We start from the raw sequence: 3,096 nt of genomic DNA on the forward strand, positions 1-3,096 counted from the left end.
CGGGCCCTGCTGGAACCGGGGCCGAGCAGCCAAAGCCTCCAGCAGGAGCTGCTGGCCAAGCAGCCACAGCCGAGCGGTGCTCTCACCTCGGCCGAGGTGCCACAACACGTTCCAGCCTCCCAGTCGGGAAGCAGCTCCCAGTTACTGCCTGGGGGAAGATGGTGAGATAATCCTGTGCTGTGGGAAAGCAAGCCAGGGCACCGGGCTGGGCCTGCTGCTACAGGACCCCAGGAAATGAGAGTGCAGGGGAAAAATCTGCTCAGGGACCTTTCCCTTTTGGAAAGCCCATGAGATGCCACGGAGGGTCAGGGAAGCAGCAGTGAGGCAATGGCTCCCTTCTGTTCAGCAGCCACGAGGATGGTGTGGATGGAAGATGGAGCCAAAGTGAAGCCATCCAGCCCTTCCCTGGGGGATTGTGTTTGAGATCCTGCACGAGGCACCAGCTTGCTGTGATGTTTGCACATGACCTCTTCCAAAGCGTGTGAAGGATGGGCATGCAGCTGGTCCCAGACACTCAGAATCCTCTGTGTGTCCATGGGCCACTGGGAGGGAGACACAGATTTGCTGTAACTCTCATTATCTGGGTCAGTGATGGGGTAAAGCGACAGAGGGCACAAACACAGGCCCTGTCCCATGGAGCAGACAACATTCCCAGATTCCTGGCTGCTACCAGGAGAGCAGGACTGAGCAGTGCTCTGCTGACCTGCTGGAGACCGTGGCCCCTTGTGCAGCAGGGCCCAGCTGGGGGCAGGAGGTGAGGGCGACAGAGGCATCCAGCCATGGAGCCACATCCTTCTCACCACACCTGATATCCCTGCAAGCCCCAGGCCCCGTGCTGGCAGTGGCACCACCAAACACAGAATCCTCCCCACTTCCTCTCCTATCTGTGGAAGGACCACAGCATGCCGAAGCTACTGCTGCTGGTGGCACCACCTGGTGCAGGGGCAGCCTGGCCAAACTCCCAGCTCGGCTTCATCCCCACTGGAGTGAAGAGGAGCAGAGACACAGCGTGACTCAGCAACATGGAGAGGTACAGGGGGGACAGGGGGCCTGGAGGCCCTGGGTGCCCCCACCCTATCCCTGCTCTCCTCCACGCAGCAAGGGCAGCCTGAATGGATGGCATGGGGCAGCCCTGAGCAGCTGGGGCTGTGCCACCACCCTGCCTTCAGAGCACCCACCTTCCCAGTGCCAACCTCCTTGCTTTATCAGCAGCCAGGAGAGCAGGAGGAAGAAGGGGAGCACACATCCTCCCTCTGACAGGGTGATCCTGTGTGGCCATGCTACCCATGGGGCCAGCCCCAGCAGAAATGGTCTCCCTGCTCTGTCTTTGTGTCCCATGGGAGCAGCTGCTGTGTGACTGGTGGCTCTGTTCAAACAGAGGATGGCTGCTCACTGCCTCTTGGCCAGCATGGGGCCTCTCAGCCCGGGCAGAGCAGAGCTGAGTGCTCACTCTCCTCCTTGAGGTGGCCAGAGCTGCCAGGGTGGGGCAGCTGATGAGCTGGCATCAGTGCCAGCAGGTTGTGGGCAGAGGCTGCTGGCTCTGCATGGTTCCTGAAATGAGACACTGCCTTTGCTGGTGGCATCCTGGCCCTGGGGAGGATGTGACTGTCCTTGTCAGGCAGGTCTGTGCTTGCTGCCGTTGGTCCCCACAAGAGCCTGGTGCTTTCTCAGGGCAGCTCCCTCAACCCAGCCGAGGGCTGGAGCTGGAGTGCTCTGGGCTGGCCACGGCCTCGTGGAGGCTCAGCAGTGCTGGCTGTGGGAACGCTGAGGGGCCACGCGGTGTTTGGGAGCCACAGGTGATGCTGCACCCTGAGCAGATGTGGCCTCATTGGCCTTTAGAGGTGACTGACACCAGGCAATGTGCACTGATCTGCAGGATGAAGAATAAGGACCGTGGGGCCGGTGTCTTCCCCACCCTAAGTGAAGGGGCAGCATGGATGCCTGCTCAGATGCTCCTGCCAAAATGAAGACTAAACAGAGCCCTTCTCCATCAGAACCCTGCCTGGAGACACCAGTTCAGGTCCCTTTGGATCCTTCCTCCATCTACTACGGGTATTCTCCAGGCAGACAGCTCAAATGGGATTGACTGGAGGTGCCATGAGGACAGTTGATTGATCTCCAGATTTTCTTCTGGTTGAAATTCTTTGGCAAACACAGCCTGAGTTTGCAGGTAACACCAGAGTGACCAAACTACATATTCTCAGTCAGCCAGAGCCTGGCTCTGACTCTGCTATAAAGCCTTGTGAGAGGTCTGTGGTCACAGAAAGAGGAGGTAATAAAAGTTCCAGCTCTTGACTCTGGTCTCATGCTTTAACGACACCCTCTGATCCACAGGCTCCGACTTATCCTGGAGGAGCTCAGGCACTGCTGCTCAGCACCAAGGGCTGGTCAGTCCCTGGGTGCTGTGGGGTGGGGGAGCAGGGGATCGGCAGGTTTGGCTCTGCCCAACTTCCAGTGCCAGGGGAGCAGGAAGAGCTCAGGGAACGGGATCCCGAAGAGCTTGGGGAACAGGATCCTAAAGAGCTCCGGGAACAGGATCCCAAAGAGCTCAGGGAACAGGATCCTGGAGAGCTCAGGGAACGGGATCCCGAAGAGCTTGGGGAACAGGATCCTAAAGAGCTCCGGGAACAGGATCCCAAAGAGCTCAGGGAACAGGATCCTGGAGAGCTCGGGGAACAGGATCCTGGAGCTTTCTCTTGTCTGCAGTGCAGGTGAGGCCACGTAGGTGCTGAAGGAGGTTTCCCCATGGGCTTTTGGAGGTACAGGTGCTTGCAAAGCTGTGAATTTCCCCGGGAACAACACCAGACTCAGATCTTTACAATATCAGATCAGCTAACCTGTGCTTTTTTCACTGATCTGGACACAAATTTGGTTGAAGTTGGAGCACTGGCCTTAAGCTGGAGCACCCGACCCCAGGAGGCTCCGCTGGCCCCGGCTGGGAGCGGGTGGCTCCCAAACCTCCCGGGATCCCGGTGGTGCAAACCCGGCAGGTTGGGGACACTCCGGGCTGGGCAGCAGCACCTCCCGCGGCCCCGCCATGCCCCACCTCAGCCCGGGGTGGGCTGCGCGCCTCACGGACTGTGCCCGGCCGCGCGG

This window comes from Geospiza fortis, unplaced genomic scaffold (assembly GCF_000277835.1).
Source record: "Geospiza fortis unplaced genomic scaffold, GeoFor_1.0 scaffold172, whole genome shotgun sequence".
Classification (NCBI taxonomy): Eukaryota; Metazoa; Chordata; class Aves; order Passeriformes; family Thraupidae; genus Geospiza; species Geospiza fortis.